The 22,979-nt window shown below is 37.3% G+C and overlaps 1 protein-coding gene across 4 annotated transcripts in view; it reads right to left on the minus strand.

Moving 5' to 3' along the window:
• Window positions 1–22,979, minus strand: part of LOC144963281 (uncharacterized) — a 132,606-nt gene that overhangs the window by 15,665 nt on the left and 93,962 nt on the right. Inside the window, exon 1 of one of the 4 annotated variants that reach the window (XM_078897163.1) lies at window positions 2,464–2,677. The exons of the other annotated variants lie outside the window; for them this stretch is intronic. The gene's annotated coding sequence lies outside the window, so the exon portion shown is untranslated. Of the gene's footprint in view, window positions 1–2,463; window positions 2,678–22,979 lie in introns of those variants that run through there. 4 annotated transcript variants of the gene reach the window in all.

The raw sequence follows: 22,979 nt of genomic DNA on the forward strand, positions 1-22,979 counted from the left end.
TGTAACGCGAAAAGGTCGTGGAAACAATTATCCAATAGTTGTAGATTCTAAAGATGGAACATCACTAACCACCACGGATTCCATGTTCGATATTAGCGCTATTATCACTCCTATCAGCGTCAGTATCATCATTATCATCATTATCTTCGTCGTCGTCGTCATTGTCATCATCATCAACATCATCATCATGTCTTTGTTAAAATGTGACAAGACGAAATTCCACCCCCCCCCCCTCCCCCCAACCCCTCCTTCATTTTTTTCCAAATCCTGTTAGGCAAGATTAGACTTGTAGTAAACACATGACATAATGGCCCAGAAATGATGTATGTCTGACTGTCTGTGGTTACAGTTACATCAACTCTTTGAGCGCTGGGGTTATATTCGCATTTCCCTCACAAAATTGGCTGACACTTGATAGGGAATGAGATTAGCGGAAGAGTAGCGTCCCTTGATTGGACGTCGCCTTACAGACAGAACGTCAATTTGGTTTTGAAGTGTCTCAAGCCGCTTTCACCGGAAGCGAGGACGAGAGACGCATGCGCACAACCAACATGACGTTCTCTCTCTAATAACTTTTCCGTCGGTGACGTCACAGACTATGGGTGACGTCCAATCAAGGGACGCTACTCTTCCGCTCATCTCATTCCCTATCGAGGGGCAGCATGAATATGACAAGCTTAGAAAAAAGCGACAATCGACTTCGGCGCAAAATCTATCTCAATTAAAATACCCCCAAGGACCAATTGAGTGTTCTGATGAAAGAAATTGTACTATTGGTTCAATTCATAGTACTTTTAGTCAAAAGTAGGATAGGATTACATTAATAGTTTTGCCTTTTAAGATCGGACGCGCTGTGCAGCCATTGGCCAGTAGAACAGATTCTGCCCTGGCCACACAGAGCGGCCAATGGCGCTGAAAGGGTTAAAACGCGTTAAAATTAAAAATACACACAGACGTGAATTTCAGCAGAATTCTAAACAGGCGTTTACGCTGATGGGTCTCATCAAAGGGCATCGAATGGATTTATAGCGGACTTTTTATTTTTAGTTCACACAAACGATACAATGACACCCAACAATCTTTGATTCCAATGAAGTTGCTATATTTTGGGATCTATTGATGCTATGCGTTTAAGTAAAACAAACTCACAACCATCCGCCAGCCGGAATTTAACGTACCAACACACAAAACTATTTGTACCATTCAGAGTTTATAGATAGAATGAATTTGACGTCACTCGGGTCTTTGTTATTGTTTTGTTTTGTTTTTTGCCATTCACTTAACTGTATTATCCAGACAATAAAAGTTCATGGTTACAACGAGTTTTGTGTGTTGGTCCGTTATATTTCCGGAAGGCAATGTTGCGAGCTTCTTAGCGAAGCGCATACTATCTGACAGAGTCTGATTGATATATTTTAGTGAGAACTAATCACCAAAATATCTGTTTAAAAACAAAAACAAAGAGCTGAGTGACGTCAATTGTGTTTCTTCAATAGATAGTATGCGCTTGGCTAAGAAGCTCACAACACTGCCACTCGGAAATATAACGGACCAACACACAAAACTATGTGCAACCATGAACATTTGTAGTCTGGTTAATACAGTTTAGTGAGAATTATTCATAAACGTGGATGGCAAAAAAAAAAACAACAACAAAAAATAAAGACCCGAGGGACGTCAATTTTATTCCTTCTATATTATCGCCAGAGATGTCTCTTGTTAAACATAAGCCACCCACTCAAAGCACAAGAAGGAAATTAATACCAGCTGAAAATGTAAACACGAATCAGAGAACCAATCAAACGACACTGTTAGTTATGGCTAATTACCATAATAAAGACTTTATGAATAGGGAAGGAAAATCGTGACGTCAAACCCTCTACTCCTTTGGTTCCTAAATCCTTGGGGAGTGTGTTTGTAAGCAGTCCTTGGGAGTACTAATAATGAATAGGTTACATAAAAACGGTGGCGTAACAATTTTAGTAGCAGGAAGAATATGGCAGATTCCTAGGATTACGGGACGTAAAAGAACGAGGATATATGATCTTCATTGACGACCAGCATATTATATTTAGGCTAGAAATATAAAATTTTTTTTTTTAAATTGAGCATTTATATAGCGCAATATCCACTTAACGTGCTCAATGCGCTTTACAAGGGGTCCCTGGTCCAAAGCAACATTTCACATGTAGGACGAGACGTGACGCCTGTTCGGCGATATTACAATTTTTCGGACAAAGACAACGCTGTTAACGGCCAGGTACTCATTTTACACCTGAGTACGGTGAGAGAATGTGAGTAAAGAGTCTTTTCCAAGGACTCAACTATGCGCCGAGCGAGGCTCGAACCCAGGACCTTCCGATCCGAAAGCGAGTGTCATACCACTAGACCACATAGCCGCACTTATAACTTATAATAATACTTATATATAACTTAAATAATATAAGATAACATCACACTGACACCACAAGACGAATGACACAAGTCATGTATCCAGTCCTCCAGAAGAGTGGTTTTACCCTTCCAACGAAATAGGAACCAGTTATTTTGGGGTTTTTTTTTTATTTTTTACATCAACTTTTTTTCTCTCCCCTATTCTTTCTAATAGTAACAAATAAACAAACGGACTCTCGATCGGATTCCTTCAACGTTTTGAGGGAAACCCCGACTGTGCCCACAAGATAATCTCTATTGAATAGAGCACAATGGACCTCGCTGCTTTATCTCTCTGTTCATCATTATCATAGAGTCGATAAGAGGGTTGAAAAAGAATCAAAGATACATCAAACAAGCTTTACATTGCGTTTATCTAGCACGTGAACTGATATACGATTTTTTTTTCATGACTGGATAAATTACGCATGTTTATGTGATGTGCAGAAATGTTTATGGACTAAATAATCGCTCAATGAATCAGAATCAGAATGTGTATTGAATCGTTCTCGTATGCATTCCTCATCTTAGGCTACAAATGGGATGTACCTTTGGTGTGTAATAAATCATAAGTTATAATATGTGTAATGTGTCATGTTTAATATCTGATTCTTGACTTAAAAAAAAAAAAAGAACTACGAAAGAATACCTGTAAGAATGGACAACGACAGATAGATAGATAGATAGATAGATAGATAGATTGATAGATAGATAGATAGATAGATAGATAGATAGATAGATAGATAGATAGAATAGATGGAGGGAGGGATAGATGGATAGATGGATGAATGAACGGATGGATAAGTCGATAGATGGATAGATAGATAGATAGATAGATAGATAGATAGATAGATAGATAGATAGATAGATAGATAGATAGATAGATAGATAATACACAGACAGATAAATAATATATATAACGCCAAGAGAGGGCTGAGGATACCGTGATCAATAAAAGAGTTCATTACTAAAAAATATAGAGCGATGTCCTATATTAAAAACCATAGCTTCAGAAATGAAGTTTTGGAGGTCTGACAATCGGTCCCCAGCATTGGAATGGTTTTCTTCTTGTACTTTTCTTTCCTACTTTGTCTGGCACTGTTTCATACACAGATTTCCAGATATTTATTATCTTTCACCAGTGCCTGCTCCCAAATTTGTCCTCTTTTAGATCTCAGATTCATGATAGCTTGCAAGCTACTATTTCTATGTTTGTTTTTAGGATTGTTTTATTTCTCAATTCAATCATTGTGAGAGCCTGGGATTGACTCATCGTCTGACGAATTGTCAACAACAACAACTTTTCTGTCGTGCTCCCGAAAAGCACATATATAGAAATTTGGCCAGAAAACTCGCCCTGCAAATATCGATCGATTTAAATGACCCTCTTCTTAACAAAAAAAAACAAAAACTTTGAAACCTGGGACTTCGCGAAGTCTTCATTTTAAAAAATCCAAGGTTTGGGAGTTTTTCCGCCTAGACGAATGTTATTTAAATCGATCGGTATTTGAAGGACGAGGTTTCTGGCCAAAATTCTAAATATGTTTTTTTTTCAAGAGTACGGCAGTATTATCGTTCCGTTCCCACATTTGAACCCTCCTTATCACAAAGCATCGGTGAACATAAAAATAGTACTATGCACTACATAGACTAAACGACCAATGTTTTATTAACCTGTTAACAGTCGTACTCTGGAAAGACGCCTATTTAAAAACTTGGCCAGAAAACTCGTCCTTCAAATATCGATCGATTTTAAATGACCCTCATCTTGGCAAAACACTCTCAAATCTGGGACTTCGCGAAATATTCCTTACAGTCTCAGGTTTGAGAGTTTTAGCCAAGACGAGGGTCATTTAGATCGATCGATATTTGAAGAACGAGTTTTCTGGCCAAATTTGAAAATACATGTTTTTTGTTGTTTTTTCCCAGAGCGCGGCAGATGACTAGTTAATGATAATATTGACTATTTCTGTGTGACTTTACAGGATCAGTAGGTGTTCCAAGGGTGAAGCGTACACAAATCATGTTACCCATAGCAACCGGTTTGTTTATCCGTTTAAATTATATCAAAAATGGTTTGTCTAACGTTAACTTTTTCTCCTCTTTTTTCTTGTTGTCAAAATGTAATTTGTGCGGCCCACCGTCTCAACGGTGATGTACATTTAAATGCGGCTATGTGGTCTAGTGGTATGACACTCGCCTTCGGATATGAAGGTCCGGGGTTCGAGCCTCGCTCAGCGCATAGTTGTGTCCTTGGAAAAAGCTCTCTACTAGCATTCTCTCATCGTACTCATGTGAAAAATAAGTACCCGGCCGTTAACAGCGTTGTAACTGAGCTTTCGAGGGGAAAAAATTGTAATAACGCCTAACAGGCCTCATGTCCCGTCCTAAATTAATGTTCATTGTTGCTTTTGATCAGGGACCCCTAGTAAAGCGCTTTGAGCAAGTTTATTGGATATTGTGCAATATAAAAGCTCAATTATTTTCTAAATTTAAGAATATGTTGGGGATTATTTTTTAAAATGTTTTTTTTTTGTTTTTTTTGTTTTTTTTGTTTTTTTTTAGTACGTGAGCGGTTGTTATCGTGCCCGACTTGTGTGTGATATTGCCGTGAGTAAGGAAATGGTATTCAGTTAAGCATATTATTATAGTCAAAATGTTAAATCAGCCCATTGTTGACAAAGAAAACACATCATTAAAGCATCTCTAGTCTATTTCACGATATTGAGTATTGACATGTGGTAGTTGTCGCGTTTTACACCAGATTTCCTGTTCTGTTTAACTATTAAATTTATAATTGGTGGCGGCGATGATGAAGAAGATGATGATGATGATGTTGATGATGATGCATATTCTCTTTGTGTGAGTGTGTGTGTGTGTGTGTGTGTATTTGTTTGAATAAGTGCAATTATACAAAGAAGAAGGGAGGTAAAGGGATAGATAGATATATAGATAGATAGATAGATAGATAGATAGATAGATAGATAGATAGATAGATAGATAGATAGGTAGATAGATAGATAGATAGATAGGTAGGTAGGTAGGTAGATAGATAGATAGATAGATAGATAGATAGATAGATAGATAGATAGATAGATAGATAGATAGATAGTAGGTAGGTAGGTAAGTAAGTAGGTAGGTAGGTAGGTAGATAGATAGAGAGATAGATAGGTAGATAGATAGATAGATAGATAGATAGATAGATAGATAGATAGATAGATAGATAGATAGATAGATAGATAGATAGATAGATAGATAGATAGATGGATAGATAAATAGATTAATTAGCCAAGACAATCACAATTATAATTTGACGTATTAACTGTTAATGAAAATCACATCCCAAAAAGTAATACTAAACGTTTAATTCTTTCCATCTCAGCTAAGGATTCCAGGAAGGGCCAGGGTTAAACCAAGCGATCCAATTCGAAGACGAAGACAAAGACAGAAAGCAACTCGGAAAACAGATAATATAAGGGGATAGAATACACAGTAAGAGACCGTCTACTATGAGAGGTCAAAGTAGGACCCCATCAGGGGAGCCGCTTTCTTTTAAGTTTTAAACGTCTATTGTTGTAATCGTAACACTTTCAAACTCATGGAAAAACTTTGTCAATTGGCTTCAACAGCCATGACGTCACTTCCCTCGTAATGACGCATAGTCACTTAGTAACTGGTTCTAAACTACCGGAACAATGGCGGACGACCTTATGAAATATTTCTCCGACGAGCATAAAAGTGTATCCAGAGGAGAAAATCATTATAAATATGATCGTGTTTTCACTTTTATATATTCTGATCACATGACATATGAAAAGTTCTAGCCAGCATGAAGAATAAAAAGTACCGATTTTCTTCGTTTAGAACCACGCTGCTCGCCGTTGGTGGGCGACGTGACATCAGACTATTGAATCCAATTACAACAATGTTAAATCAAGCCCATAATTGGCTTCGGTTATCAGACCTGCTCTTAACTACACGTCGCCTTAGACTTAATTTAATAATCTGTAATTTGACAAGCATATCATGGATACAGGTGATTCGAAAACCACGAAATTCGATAATATTGAATAACGTTTGTCATTAGACTATAATATCGAATAAACACTTAACAAAAACAATCAAAATATTTTTTTCAGACTGCGTAAATTGCACAATACGATAAACAAACACCCTTTACGTCAAGAGCGACATTTTAAAAAATTAACCACAAAAAAAAAAAAAAAATCATCCAAAAATTAGCACACAATCCAAAACAAAAACAAACAAACCCCCCAAAAACTGTCTAAGTTTCTCTCTCCGCCGCCGTGAGGTAAAAATCCAAATAGATTTATAAAGACATTGAAAAGTTCACGAAAAATCTACTCTCATGGGAGTTGGAATTAAATTGATGTGACGGAGCGAAAATAGACGATGATGATGATGGTGGTGGTGGTGATGATGATGGTGATGGTGGTGGTGGTGATGGTGGTGGTGGTGATGGTGGTGGTGTTGATGGTGGTGGTGACTATGGTGATGATCTATCTATGAGGCAACACGACGTGAGTTGTACATCTTAATATCTAATTCTAGTCTGAACAAAAACACGTATTTAAAAATTTGGCCAGAAAACCCGGTCCCTCAAATATCGATCGATTGAAAGGACTATCATCCTGTCAAAAACTCTCAAATCCGGAACACCGAGGAAGACTTTGGTGAGTCCCAAATTTGAGACGTTTTGCGAAGGCGAGGGGTCTTTTTAATCGATCGATATTTGAAGGACGAGTTTTCTGGCCAAAAGTTTAAATGCGTGTTTATCCAAAATAGAACGCAGAGTGGTAAAAAGGCGCCAAGACAAAGCGGTGGGTAAACTCGTTAAAGGCGGGATTCGATTTTAATCTGACCATAAATTATTTTTTACTTGTTTCCAATAACATAGTAATTAGACCGATAGGACTCGGGCTTAAAAAAAAACGAACACATTTTATAGCATAGTATCCGCTCAATGTGCTCAAAGCGCTTTACACTACGTACCAAGTCAACAGGAACATCTAACATGACATTTATAAGTCAATATGACATTTGGGGGGGGGGGGGGGGGGGGGGGGGGGGGAGACAATGCTGTTATCCATGCGCACCGCAGAGGATCGTGATTCGTGGAGACAGCTGACCGGCAACGTGCTCAAGAGCACAAGCTACGATGGATGATGAATGCTGTTACCGACCAGGTTCTTCATTTTACACCCGAGCACGAGGAGGGAATGTAAAAAAAAAAAAAGAGTCTTTTCCAAGGATTGAATAATGCGATTTTTGAAAGAAAGAAAAAAATCCAAAATCATCTTGTGATTTGGATGAAATTTCGTCTTGCCGTTAAAGGGTTAACGTTGTTGTTTTAGAATAGCAACACTCCAAGAATCCCCGACTCGATACGATAATATCAGGTTAGGGGTAAAATCGATTGTCGAAGTTTGAAAGGTCCTGACCTTTCCCTATATCAAACAAAACATTTATTTTACCATCACCACTCCTTACTACTTACTTACGAGTCCTCGTAGAATATAGTGTGTGTTGTACAATGACAAAATGCTTTTATTAAATATTGGCTGAAATCTTTTACGTCATAATAACATTATATATCGATGTTATATCGATATATTATATCGATCGATTAGAATGGCCTTGAACTTACCAAAAATGTCCCAGAGCGTCACTCTGGTTTTATAGCAGAATGAACAAGATGAGGAAATTTGAATATAAATCAAAATGGCCGCAATAATGGAATTTAGTTTGTATGAATTTTAAGAAATCAAACTTACGACTTACTTCCTTAATAAAGACATTTATTTCAACTCTAATACTGCAAGTTAAACATAATATAGCTCAGTTGGTAGCGCACCCGCTTCACACGCAAAGGCATCGACCGACATCGATAAAGGATAAATCCGAACAATTTTTTTCTGACCCCTCTCTCTCTCTCTCTCTCTCTCTCTCTCTCTCTCTCTCTCTCTCCCTCTCTCTCTCTCTCTCTCTCTCCTCTCTCTCTCAATCTCTCTCTCTTACTATATATATATATATATATATATATATATATATATATATATATATATATATATATATATCTTTCTCTCATCTGTTCACCCAGTGGTGACTGTACAGCTGGTTCTGTCAGATCTTGGGGAAAGTACTTTGCGATAGACTGGCATCCTATCCAAATGGTAGTAAGCAATTTCTATAGTCAATGTCACACTATAGTAACGGGAATAATCTCTGGCTCCGTGGGCCCAATGGCTACTACTTTCAGAAATTTAGTTTTTAAAAGCCATGAATCCTCACCCCAAACCAATATGGTTTTAAAACGACTGGACTATGTGGTCTAATGGTATGACACTCGCTTTCGGATCGGAAGGTCCTAGGTTCGAGCCCCGCTCGGCGCATAGTCGAGTCCTTGGAAAAGACTCTTTACTGACATTATCTCACCGCACTAAGGAGTAAAATGAGTACATGGCGTCAACAGCGTTGTTTCTGTCCGCAAAAAAAAAAAAAATGTAATATCGCCTAACAGGCGTCCTGTCCCGTCCTACATGTTAAGTGTTGCTGCTGGCCAGGGCCCCCTGTAAAGCGCTTTGAGAACGTTTAGTGGATATTGCACTATAAAAAAACTCAATTTAATTTTTTTCAAATTTGACAGAAATTTTAATGAAATGCTTCACCCTAAGAGTTCAGAAACGTGCCCCAAAATTGTTGAAAACTCTTATAAAAACCGTACACATGATATTGAGGTAGGGAAAAATTAATGGGTCAGTAAAGTGATTCAATAGTCTGATGTCACGTCGCCCAGCAACGGCGGCCATCGTCGTTCTAAAAAAAAAAAAAAAGAAAATCGGTACTTTTTATTCTTCATGCTGGCCAGAACTTTTCATATGTCTTGTGATCAGAATGTGTAAAATTCAAAACATGATCAGATTTGTAAAGTTGTTTTTCCCTCTGGATACGCTTTTATGCTCGTCCGAGAAATATTTCATAAGGCCGTCCGCCATTGTTCCGATAGTTTAGAGCCAGTTACTAAGTTACCATGCGCCATTACGAGGGAAGTGACGTTACGACTGTTGAAGAGTATTACGACAAAAACTTTTCTCACAACGAAAACATTGAACAAGCGATTTGTCAGAGCACTGTGTTTGTGTCTACGTGAAATCTTTTACTATTTTTTGTTGTTTGTTGCTTTGGGTCTCTTCCAACACAATTGAGGTTATATGAGAAACAAAGAAACAAGCAATCTAACAAAAATAGTACAAATGTAAATCAAAATCATAACCTAAAGATATCATAAGCTAAATTATAAATAACCAAGGACAAACAGGCAGAAGATTTACAGAAAAAAAATATCCCCTGTCAAAAATACAGTCACAAACCAAAGAAGCAGGATAGGCTAGTAAAGAGAAGAAGAAACGACATCACTATCGGATCGTACACCCATGCGAACATCATAGGTATATGATTCAAGGGTGATGCTCCCATCCAACCACCCGCAAATCTTTTACTACAACTGTTTACATAAATCGACTTGGCGTAATCGTCTGCCTATTGATTGGTGTAACCCAATAGACATTCTAACAAAGGGAAGTCACATAATTATACCTATACGTTGTTCTATTTTACTATCATTGCTCTCTTATCTTCTCTCTCTCTTTCTCTCTCTCTCTCTTTCTCTTCTAGCTCTTTCTCTCTCTCTCTCTCTCTCTCTCTCTCTTTATCTCTCCCTCTCTCTCTTTATCTCTCTCTCTCTCTTACTCTCTTTAGTTCTCTCTTTGTCTGTTTCTCCTCTCACTCTCTCTCTCTCTCTCTCTCTCTCTCTCTCTCTCTCTCTATATATATATATATATATATATATATATATATATATATGTATATATATATCTTTCTTTATTTATTTTTCACACATGCACAAACATATACACACATACACACAAATTACGACACATTTTCTGTAAACACGCCGTCATTACACCGTCTAAGTTCCTCTACGATAATAGACTTAGAGTGTAAAAAATATACCACAGAAAGAAAGACAATCGTAAGAAAGTGCGAAAAACAAATGATATTTCCTTGGATTTTATCCTACCTTTTGAATTAAACTTGAGCTTTATATATAGCGCAATGTCCACTAAACGTTCTAAAAGCGCTTTACAGTGGGTCTCTGACCAACAGCAACTTGTAACACGGAGAACAAGACATGACACCTGTTAAGGCGATATTACATTTTTTAAATCCGACAGAGACAACACTTTTAATGGACAGGTACTCATTTTACACCCGAATAAGGTGAGATAATGTTAGGAAAGAGCCTTTTCCGAGGACAACTATGCTCCGAGCCAGGCACAAACCCAGGACCTTCCATCCGAAAGCGAGTGCCATACCATAAGACCACATACCCCATAGCCGTACAAAGATGTGAAAAAATTGTGAGAAAACCAGTGCCAGACAAAGGAAGAAAAATACATGAAAAAATACAGACATCCCCAAAAAAATCAAAATTAGGGAGTAGGCTCTGCTGTTAGACAAAAAATTTGAAAACGTGCGTATGAAAGAGTGCCGATACAATTGTTTCAATGTATTCCATATCGTCAGTCGACAATTATCCGTAGTGTCTATTTGTATATGTATATGTATAATATATTATTGAAATGGACAATAATTTGCGTTGGTTTGAGAGTGTTTTCATTACAACAATAGGCCCATCATAAATTGGGCTATCACACCTGAAAATAAGGACGCGTCAGTCCGTCTACGCCATTATGATGAAATGAAATGATCCGATTGGTTAAAATTGCACTCAAGAAGCTGTGTCCTTGACCTTGTTGTGCAATTTCGTTTCATCACGATCATATTATTATTAAACTTCTTAACGTAGTTATAACAAGAATTGTAGTGACATTAATAGTTTAACTAATAACGAGGATAATCATAATGATAATGATGATGCGATATTGTAAATAATGATGTTGATAATTGGAAAAAAGGATAACGAAATGAGACAATGATATCAATAAGTGATATTTAACCACAACATCATCGTAATGATAATAATATTGATTAAGTAATGATGACGATTATAGCAACAATTATTCATTTTCTACTCCCGGAGTTAAGAGCTAAGGTCGCGTGTGCTGAACAAAAAACAAACAAACAAAAGGTCAAAAGGGCATAATTTAGCAAAACCTGGAAAATATTCGAATAAGTTATGACACATGCAATGCATGAGAATGGGCGTGGATTATCGCCATGCATAGCAACAGAGATAGATAAACCCACAATTTGTTATGGTGGGTGAATAATCTTATATATGTGTGTGTGTGTGTATATATATGGTGTACCAAAAAGATGTATACACGTGAAGCCTAATGGTAATTGTAGAATTTAATCATTACATAACTTTTAGAGTGGAAAAAAAAATATTTATAATTATCATTTTATTGGGGTTTTTTTCACTGCACTTTAAAATAATAATTGCATTTTATCAAATCCTATTTTTACAATTATTTTGATGTCTACACATTATTGGTGACTCTCTCTCTCTCTCTCTCTCTCTCTCTCTCTCTCTCTCTCTCTCTTTCTCTCTCTCTTTCTCTCTCTCTCTTCTTCTCTCTCTCTCTCTCTCTCTCTCTCTCTATATATATATATATATATATATATATATATATATATATATATATATATATATATATGATATATTTACATGAATTAGTCACAAAAATCTCACGTACTGAAATGAACCTTTTTTTTTTATCATGTCCTGGTTTTGGTACAAAATTCATTTATCGAATATCACCAGATTACGATCAAAGGCATGCCAGTATGACTTCCCACCACCATTGTAATCAGTCGAGAGGAAACAGTCTACGTGTGTCATTCTGGCCTTCAAAGGAAAAGAAACGTATCCCAGGCTGTGATAAAAAAAAAGTCATTTTGTTTTGTTTTCATTGGGGATTTACGGTACGTTACGGTGCTTGCAACGCTTTTAGGTCATTTCAGAGCAAGTCTTTTATTATAGAGCAATATCCACTAAACGTGCTCAAAGCGCTTTACAGAGGGTCCCTGACTGACCAACAGCAATATGTAACACTTAACATAAAGAACGAGACGTAACGCCTGTTAGGCTATAATACAATTTTTTTTCTTCCGACAGAGACAAAGCTGTTAACGGCCAAGTACTCATTTTACACCTGAGTACGGTGAGAGAATGTGAGTAAAGGAACCAATGATTATGATGATGATGATGATGATGATGATGATGATGATGATAAATGAATGAATGAAAGAAGGAATGAATAAATGAATGAATGAAAACAAAATATTTTCCCTAGCCACTGGTACTGTATGAAATGTAAGTACGGTTCTATATCGCCCACTAGGGGAATAAATTGGGAGGGGGGGGGGGGGCAATAATTGAAGCACATTGAGCTTCTGGTAAATCCGTAACAATGCTCTGTATTATAAATGTTCATAATATATTTTATTGTTTTCATTTCATTATTAAGGCAGTGTGCACACCCAAATGGAGCGAATGGTAAACAAGCGGCAACACATTTCTAACGTACTCTTGAAAAAAAAAACATTAAAAAATTTGGCCAGAAAACTCGTCCTTGAAATATCGATCGATTTAAATAAATCCTCATCTTGGCAAAAACTCTCAACCCTGGGACTTCGCAAAGTCCCAGGTTTGAGAGTTTTTGCCAAGATAAGGGTCATTTAACTCGATCGATAATTGAAGGACGAGTATTCTGGCCAATTTTTTTAATATGTTTTTTTTTCCAGAGTACGGGAGTTATAACAGACATAAACAATTCAAGAAAGCTGCCCGCAGGGAAAGCTAGGAAATGTAGGTAGGTCTCTATAGCTCAGATGGTAAAGTGCTCGCTTCAGTGAGAGGGCGACACCGGATGAAGTCGAGCTTTGCTTCTTTTTTTCTTTCTTTTTCAAACCCCCTTGGCCATCCGGCAATGAATAAGTAAATAAGTAAAATTCCCTTTATTCATCCCATAGGGGACATTTAACACTCGGGTCTATTCTAAGGGAAGACTGGAATAACCCAGGCGTTAGCCGCAGTGCAGCGCCGCTAATTGAGCTAGGACGAGGTGACTTGCTCACTCAAGGCCACAGAGCGCAGCGGCGAGAGATCGAACTTGGTACCTCTCGGGTACGAAGCAAAGACCGTACCGTTGAGCCACGCTGCCCCTAGCTGGGTATGTTAGATCTGTGATGTAATATAACAGACGAGCGTCCTATTCAAAGGCAAGTTTGTCTGTTTCACGCTATTGAAACCGGGATTAACTACCAGCTCTATGGGCTTATATTAGCTTTGAAGGCCTACTTACATGAAAGCTGTTTGCACTCAAGGAAATGGCGTACGCTATACAAGAAGTAAACCAGACATTACGATGTAAACAAACAAATCAGGAAAGCTGCCTGCAGGGTAAATTAGGGCGATTTCAATTGAACGTCTTGATCTCACAAAAATGGTGATTTGCTAGCCATAAATAACAGAAATAATTATTAATATGGCCTTTTATAATGAGTAAATGCATTTTCTGCCTGATAGGGTTCAACAGTCGTGACGTCACTTCCCTCGTAATGACGCATAACGACATAGAAACCGGTTCTAAACTATCGGAAAAATGGCAGACGCCCTTATTAAATACTTCTCCGACGAGCATAAAAGTGTATCCAGAGGAGAAAAACATTAAAAATCTGATAAGGTTTTGACTTTCATACATTCTGATCACATGATATGTGAAAAAGTTCTAGCCAGCATGAAGAGTAAAAAGTAACGATTTTCTTTGTTTAGAACCAAGCTGCTAGTTGCTGGGCGGACGTGACATCAGACTATTGAATCCTATTAATCACACCGGACGATCATCTCACTTGTTGTGGTTTGTGATTTTCATTCACTTGGGAGAACCCATGGACCCGAGAGATGTTTGTTAACATCTAAGTTGTCCTTATCGATGCTGTGCGCTTGGCTAAGAAATTCACAACATTGCCATCCGGAAATGTAACGGACCAACAAACAAAGCGATCTGTAACGCTGAACGTTGAGAGTCGGGTTAATACAGTTTAGTGAGAATTACTCATAAACATGCATGCCAAAACTAATAATAAAAAAAAAATTAAAAAACAATAACAAAGACCTGAGACGTCAACTTCGTTCTATCTATAGATAGTATGCGCTTGGCTTAGAAGCTCACAACATTGCCATCCGGAAGTACCTGGACGACACACAAAACTGTGTGTAACCATGAACGTTTATAGTCTGGTTAATACAGTTTAGTGAGAATTACTCATAAACGCGGATGGCAAATAACAATAACAAAGACCCGAGTGACGTCAACTTCGAACTATATATAGTCTGGTTAATACCAGGTTAGTGAGAATTCCTCATAAATATGGTTAGAAAACAATAACAAAGACCTGGGTGACGTCAACTTCGTTCTATCTATAGATGCCTTGCGCTTGGCTCAGCAAATCACAACATTGCCATCTGGAAATATAACGGACAAGATAAAAGTCATTTCCATCGATCGGTATGATTTGAAGGACGATATTTCGGGCGAAAATTTTTAACACGTCCGGAAAATTTGAGGAAAGAAAAAACAAAGACGAAGAAAAGACAAGAGTTGTCTACTTGATAATAATTCTTTTTAATCGAAATTTTTGGGAGATAAAAATTGTCGTCACTAACTCTAACTTTAAAAATGAATAATTTACATTCACAGGCATCAAATTATAACACTTCAAAATCCTTAAAAAATGTCTGTCATCAACGTTAATTTTCACTAAGTTTTAATGACTTAGAGATACCCGTGAAGTTCTAAAGTGCGGCTATGTGGTCTTGTGGTATGACACTCGCCTTCGGATCGGAAGTTCCTGGGTTCGAGCCTCGCGCTCGGCGCACAGTTGAGTCCTAGGAAAAGGCTCTTTACTCACATTCTCTCGCCGTATTCAGGTGTAAAATGAGTGCATGGCCGTTAACAGCGTTGACTTTGTCCGAAAAATTGTAATATCGCCTAACCGGCGGCATGTCCCGTCCTACATGTTACATGTTCCTGTTGACCAGGGACCCCTAGTAAGGCACTTGAGCACTTTTAGTGGATATTGCGCTATATTAAAAAAGCTCAAGTTTTTGCTCGTGAAGGTCTAAAGTGTTGGAACCCAAAATTTCGTAATTCTACGAGTTTTTCAAAATAGCAGGCTGGTCTGATAAAGCCATGACGAAGAATCGAGGATTGAAATAGTTGAAAAATCAATTGAGATGGCAGCGAACCAAAAAGGGGGGAAAGCACAGCAATACACAATGTGTAAACAATTTAATTAAACAAGTATTTGAGTGTAAACACGGGTGTAAATTGAATAGAGTTTGGGGGATTTACCAAAAAAAAATATCGGAGGAATGAGAAATGATTGGATGGATTAAAGATAAATGTAAATAAGTTATATTTTGTGGTGAAGAAATTAAAAGACGACATGGGAGAGAGCTGCTTTTGAAAATTGTTTGTATAGATAGTACGCGCTTGGCTAAGGAGTTCACAACATTGCCATCCTGAAGTATAACGGACCAACACACAAAACATTGTGTAAACCATAGTCGTTTATAGTCAGGTTAAAACAGTTTAGTTAGAATTACTCATAAACGCGGATGGCAAAATAAAAAACAATAACAAAGTCCTGAGTGACGTCAGCTTCGAACTATCTATACCGGCATCATACATTGAAATGAGGGTTGAAGGGTAAGTAAAGAAGAATCCGACGGATGTAAAGACTGCGTTATTAGAGAGGTTTAGCAATATCATCCGTACCTCGCATCACGCTACTATCACGTGATCATTCTAATTATAGATACGTAAGAATAGTGCCGCTATGTGATTTTTTGTTTTATTTGATTTCACAATGTAAACATTTTGGTAGCCCGTATAAAATGTGCATAGCAGCATAATTAAACGTATAATGAGAATGGTCGGGTGACTGATGCGTGATGCGTCATGCATAATCTGCTAAACCTCTCTATTATTGGAAAAGACGTTCTTATACGGCAAAGTACTTTCCGTTATGTTTAACAAAGATCCAGCTGACAATTATTGCAGGATGACGTAAAGGATGAGGAATGAGGGAGATTCAAAAAAAAAAAAAAATTTAAAGAACGCAGTCCGGAACACAAATTGATCCAGGTTGGACTTTTGGGATGTATCTGTTTCATTTCTACTTTTGCCCTGTGTCATAAACACTTTTAGAAATTTATCTTACACCAGTGCCTGCTCCCAAATTAGTCACTCATTATGTCAAGAAAACTATTACATATTTATTCTATATATTGTGCGGCTATGTGGTCTAGTGGTATGACACCCGCTTTCGGGATCGGAAGGTCCTGGGAAAAGGCTCTTTATCACATTCTCAAACCGTACTCAGGTGTAAAATGAGTACCTGGCCGTTAACAGCGTTGTCTTTGTCCGAATAATTGTAATATCGTCATGTCCCGTCCTACATGTTAAATATTGCTGTTGACCAGGGACCCCTTGTAAAGCGCTTTGAGCACATTTAGTGGATATTGCGCTATATAAAGCTCAATTAAAAAAAAAAATTATAATGATTAATTAAGAAGGATTCAACCTCTCCAAAAGTCTTAAATAGAAAATTTCATTGAATTTTGATGTTTATGATTTCATTATATTCTGAAACAGTGCTCGATGGATGATAGCACGCTCTCGGGAAAAGCCTAAAAAGAGTGCTGGTTTCCGAGTGTGCCGAAATCCGAAACTCATGAGAGGTAACGAATTATTATATTATAGTGTTAAAAAAAGAAAAAGAAAAAGAAAGATTATTCCCTTTATTTATCCTATAGAATAAATTTTGCCTCTAGGGTCTATTTCAAGGGAAGACTGGAAAACCCGGGCGTTAGCCGCAGTGCAGCGCGCAAACTGAGCTAAGCAAGGCGACGTGACTTGCTCAAGGCCACACAACGTAGCGGGTATTCGAACTCGGTACCTTTCGGGCCGTTCCGCTGAGTTGGGCGTGCTCGAATCCAACGAGTACTGTACAAAGTCACAATTCTCTGGTCAAAATGAGGAAAACAGGTTTTGTCAATGCACGTCAATTTAGACATCATTCCACGCTTGACATTCTGACTGACTCCGACGATACTTCAAACAGATTCGATTACTCGATCACTTACCTACAAGTACGAGTATTAATGCTGACGTAGCGTTAATTGAGGTCCAAACCTTTCAAGTCTAAATATAAGCTCAATCGTTTGTTGTTGTTGGTTGGTTTTTTTTTTATCATTAAGTATTGTGACTATCGACTTAGGAAGAGAAATAAAAAAAACAAAACCGTGGGCTACCCAAGTTTGTGTGTGTGTGTGTGTGTGGGGGGGGGGGTTATATCTTCTTTGTTCTTATTAATCCCGTGACTTTTTGATGTCTTATACAGGGAAATAGGATGGTATCGATTCTAGTACGACTCGAGCAGACATCTCGATTACACTGGCTGTGCATTTATACCCTTTTATTGATCTCTTCCTCGTATGATTCTTATGATATCTCGGGCATTCCGACCTGCCAACTTTTCATATTCCAGAAGTGGAATCGGAAAGTCAGAAAAAATAGGAATTTGAGACCAAAAAAAAAAAAAGAAAAAAAAATAATAAAAGAAGAAGAAATTTTTTACAATGGATGATTTTGTATGGAAATGATCACCAACTTTGTCACCAAACACATAAAAAGACAGTATTTAGGCATAGCTGGCAAAACTACACATCACATGTAATGGAATGGGGAAGGGGGAAAGGAGTGAAATCAATGTGCCTACTTACTTAGCTCCCTTTTTGGTAATCATATTTTTTTAAAATTCACGTTACTTAACCCCCTCCCCCCCCCCCCCGCCCCCAAACCTTTTTTCCCCCCATTTTCTTCTTCTTAATTAAACATCATCATTAATCTTTGGAAATCGGAATTTTAGAGACAACGCCGGAATTGTGGAAAAGGAAGAGTGAAAATAGAAATTATTCCGCCAAAAGCGGAAGGTTTGACAGTTATCGGTATTGTGTGGATATATATATATATATATATATATATATATATATATATATATATATATATATATATATATATATATATATATATACTTAGTTTTTTTAACAAAATAATGTATAGATACATTAAAAAATATGTGTAACCTTGAACGTTTTTTATCTGGATAATACAGTTAAGTGAGAATTACTCGAAAACGCGGATGGCAAAAAACAATAACAAAGGCCTGAGTGACGTCAACTTCCGTCCATATATATATATATATATATATATATATATATATATATATATATATATTATATATATATATATATCTGTGATGACGATAATCAATCATGCTGCTTCCCAAAAATGGCTTCACTCCAGATGGAGATTTTATTATCGTTTTGTACTGAATTTTTTTTTTTTAATGTGCAATGATTCTGTTGAAGACTTATCTTTATATCTTGAGAGAAATTGCCAAGTGTTCTAACGAATTTTACTTCAGCCCTTTTGTTAAAATAAATCATTTTGTTGTTAAACACAAAACGCTTACTTAAATTTTTTTAAAAAGTGATATTGGGCTGTTTGAAGGAGTGGAAAATTTTTTTGAACAAAATAATGTATAGATACATTCAAAAATATGTGTAACCTTGAACGTTTGTTATCTGGATAATACAGTTAAGTGAGAATTACTCGAAAACGCGGATGGCAAAAACCAATAACAAAGGCCTGAGTGACGTCAACTTCCGTCCATCTATAGATAGTATGCAGTTGGCTAAGAAACTCACATCACAACATTGCCATCCGGAATTTAACGGACAACACACAAATCTATGTGTTACCTTGAACGTAAATAGTTTGGTTAATACAGTTTAGTGAAAATTACTCATACACGCGGATGGTAAAAACAACAATGACAAAGACCCGAGTGATGCCCAACGTCAATCTATCTATAAATGATAAAATACAAACACCAAAACTGGCCCTTCAAATAGAATGATTAATGATGACCTTTAGTGAATTGAATGTAAAGTCTACATTAAAAAATTGCTATATGGCGTGATCCAAAGTCATTAACGGCCTGCGACGGACAGATATAATTTTTGTCACCTTTTCAGTGTTGTTCAGGTCTTTGTTATTGTTTTTTGACATCCCCGTTTATGAGTAATTCTCACTTAACTGTAGTAACCAGACTATAAACGTTCAGGGTTGCACATAGTTTTGTATGTTGGTCCGTTTTATTCCGGATGACAATGTTTTGAGTTTCTTAGCCAAGCACACACTCTATATATATATATATATTGAATCGTGTTGGATACAAATATGGTACGAATAGTGCTCGACATGTAACAATGGAGCGAAATATTATTGTAATATTTACCACGATGTTGGAGTCAGTCTATATCGATGTTTCAGGCCTTCCGGCCACCATCAGGACTGTGTGTTACATGAGTTGTAACATACAGTCCTGATGATGGCCGGAAGGCCTGAAACATCGATAGTACAATATATATATATATATATATATATATATATATATATATATATATATATATATATATATATATATATTACGTGCATGTGTCAAAGACTGGGCAATATATCATCGGCACAAATTCTCAATAGACTCTACAATAGAAAAGACAGACATTCCGTTAGTTCCATCATTTCAGATTGTCATTGTTTCTGGCACTACTCATACTCTTTGCCTGGCCTCTGACAAAACGCATTTCTCCATGTTTTATCAGGATTTTTATTTAGAATGTCAAATACCCTTTGATTCCACACAGAGTCCAAAAAAAACTCTCACATTTTGAGACTTCGAATTTTAAAGAAGTGTTAAAACTATTTATTTGAAAATATCAAATTAAGAAATTAAGGAGCAGACATCGGTGTAAGATAAAGATCTGAACTAAGAGTGTATGAAAGGTGCCAGACAAAGCAAGAAAGAAAAATACAAGAAAACAAACATCCCAAAAAATCAGTCGACCTCTACCGGGGATCGAACCTCAGACCTTCTGATTACCGGTAATCAGAACGTCTGAGGTTTGATCCCAGTCGAAGTCGACTGGTTTTTTGGGATGTTTTTTTCCCCTTGTATTTTTCTTTCTTGCTTTGTCTGGCACCTTTCATACACACTTAGTTCAGATCTTTATGTTAATATTATGTTGAGCATAATCTCATTTATCGATTACAAAAAAAACAAAAAACAAGCCAAAACCTGAGCTTTTATATAGAGCAATCTCCACTAAACGTGCTCAAAGCGCTTTACAAAGGGTGTCTGACCAACAGCAGCGAGTAACGTGTACATTGATACAGGAGCCCTGTTAGGCGATATGTACAATTATTTTCCGACAGAGACAATGCTGTTAACGGCCGAGTACTCGTTTTACACCTGAGTACGCTGAGAGAATGTGTGTAAAGAGCCTTTCCCAAGGACTCAACTATGCGGCTAGCAAGGCTAGAAACCCAGCCCTTTCCGATACAAAAGAGGGTCCCACCACAAGACCACATAGCCACGCTTGGAGTCTTTGTAGTAAAAGACAAAACAAAAAACTGTTTGTTTTTCTATAGATAGTATGCGCTTGGATAAGAAGCTCATAACATTGCCATCCGGAAGTATAACGGACCAACACACAAAACTGTGTGTAATCGTGAACGTTTATAGTCTGGTTAATACAGTTTCGTGAGAATTACTCATGAACGCGGATGGCAAAAAACAATAACAAAGACCTGAGTGACGTCAACTTCGAACTATCTTATGTCCAATCCACTAACCATGACCAAAGTGCTTTGCAAGTGGACCATTTGTGAAATAAATTGGATTCAGTAGACTGATGTCACGCCGCCCGGCAACGGCGGCCATCTTGGTTCTAAACAAAGAAAATCATTACTTTTTATTCTTCATGCTGGCTAGAACTTTTCATATGCCTTGTGATCAGAATGTGTAAAAGTCAAAATATGATCAAATTTATGTGTGTTTTTTCCTCTGGATACGCTTTTATGCTCGCTGGGGAAATATTTCATACAGGCGTCCGCCATTGTTCCGATAGTTTAGAGCCAGTGTTACTAAGTTACCATACGTCATTAGGAAGGAAGTGACGTTACGACTGTTGAATCGTATTGAAACATTGTTTTGTCAGTGGATGGAAGTACGACAATGCCTACTTCTTGTGATCATCTTTCAAGTCAATACGATTGTAGTGCTGCTAGCCTTCTGTTTCTTTTATTGTCTATACGTTGATACTTCAGTTGTGAAGAACTAAAATATATGAGTATTGTATAACAAATAGTATAAATGATGATGAGGATGACGACGATGATGATGATGATGATGACAACGATGATGGTGATAACGGTGGTAATGATAATGATGATGATGACGCCTACGACGACGACGACGACGATGATGATGATGATGATGATGATGATGATGATGATGATGATGATGATGATGGTGATGATTCATAAAAGCAGCCGGGGTGAAATAAGCATGTAGGAGGAATAATATATTGATAAATTCCCAAGACGTTCTGATGGCTAAATCTCCTCATCAAAGCTAATGGTGCAGCAGCGGTGGACGGACACTACCCCCCCCCCCCCCCCCCCCCTCTCCCCCCACCCTATCCCATTCTGCCCTCCAAACACACACACACACACACACACACACACACACACACACACACACACACCATCTCTCCTTGTCATGACAAGGGATCTAGACGGGTGCGAGTCTACCCTGTTTCTGGCTAACTATCGGAATAAAGAGATGAATAATGAATGTGTCGATTTGGCCACAATTTTGCCAAACTCTAAGATAAAAAAACAACTCGTCTTTAAAAATTTTGGCCAGAAAAAAAAAATCCGTTTTCCAAATCTCGATCGATTAAAACGATCCTCATCGTGGGCAAAAACTTTTAAACCTAGGACTTCAACGAAATCTTACGTAAAGTCACAGGTTTGAGAGGGGTGTTTTGTTTTTTGTTTTTTTTTTGGGCAAAATGTGACCCATCGTCTCAAAGCGGTATTATGTCGGGATACACTCAGTTAGGGAAGTTGAATTCATATCCACAAATATCAAACTTGGGTTTACTTTCTTCTCTACGTCGTGGTGGAATATAAATACCATTTATTGCTTTGCAAAAAATTCTAAGGTCCAATTTCTCATCATTCTATCTCTAAATTTACATTTTTGGGTTATGAATCATCCCGACATAATACCGTTTTGAGACGGATGGTCACAAATGAGGGTCACTTTAATCGATCGATAACTGGAGGATTCAGTTTTCTGGCCAGAATTTTAAATGCGTGTTTTATCAGAGTACGGCATAACTGGGTAAGGTTAAAACATTTCTATACATAAATATATTTATAAGATATTTATATTTGTAACACATATTTCTGCAGTTAACACGTATCATCTATATCTATAACTATAACGTAAACAATATATTACGTAGATAAACGATATAAAGAGAAGTCCTTCAGAACCATTAAAACCAATGA

The sequence above is a fragment of the Berghia stephanieae genome, chromosome 1 (genome assembly GCF_034508935.2).
Source record: "Berghia stephanieae isolate SIO BIC M18660-M18661 chromosome 1, UCSD_Bste_1.3, whole genome shotgun sequence".
Classification (NCBI taxonomy): Eukaryota; Metazoa; Mollusca; class Gastropoda; order Nudibranchia; family Aeolidiidae; genus Berghia; species Berghia stephanieae.